Here is a 953-nt window from a genome sequence, read left to right as displayed (position 1 = left end):
CGCTAGGAATTTAAATATTCCGCGCTCGGTCGGTTTTTAAGTCGAAGGAGGGGAGGGGAGGGTGATATTATTACGATCGAGAATCTGGAATTGTAGGAGTTTGTGGAACGTAGGAGTCTCGATTCTCGCCGGCCACGTTTTCCATCTCGTCGAAATGGCGAGTAGTTTCAAGGAATGAACTCGTAGGAGAGAAGGATCACCATTTACAGTTTTTTCTCGATTCGAGTGGAGGAAAGCGTTCGATCGAAATTCGAAAAGAATTCTCTGCGCAACAATTCGATTAATCGAATCGATCTTATGAATGATTATATTTGTAATCTTTCGTTCGCAAATGTTCTTTGTTCTTTATTCGAACGTTGAATCAAGGAATCTTGGATCTTCTGTTCGGTCGAAATGACGAAGGAGGAGAGAATTCTTTGCACGTCCAATAACGATTACCGAATTAATCCTAATTTTACAACAATGATTAATCAAATTAATTCTAGTCTCGAATTTTTCCACAAATAATTATATTTACAGTCTTTTCATTCGCGAAAATTTAAGTAAAACACCGATTCCTCCTCCTTTTATTGCTTGCCAAATTTTCTCCGTTCGAGTGAGAGCGTTGGATTCTTTTCAGATGACATGGAAAAAATTTTACAATAATTAATTCTAGGTCTCGAATTTTTCATTCCAATAATAAAATAATTTTCATTCCAAATAATTATATTTATGTTTTCATTCGCGAAAATTTAAATAAAACACCGATTCCTTCTCCCTTTATTGCTCACCGCATCCAAATTTTCTCCGTTCGAATGAGATCCGTTAAATCCTATCTCGATGGATAATTTCGACTCAAAAGAAATTTCTCAATTCTGATTAATCCGAATCGTAACCAAATATTTTTTACGCTTCACAAATCATTCACAATCCCTTTCACCTCGCGAAACTTTATCCAAAATATCGATTCCTCC

Source organism: Apis dorsata, unplaced genomic scaffold, assembly GCF_000469605.1.
Source record: "Apis dorsata unplaced genomic scaffold, Apis dorsata 1.3 scaffold_999, whole genome shotgun sequence".
In the NCBI taxonomy this organism is placed as follows: Eukaryota; Metazoa; Arthropoda; class Insecta; order Hymenoptera; family Apidae; genus Apis; species Apis dorsata.
This window is presented reverse-complemented; position numbering follows the sequence as displayed.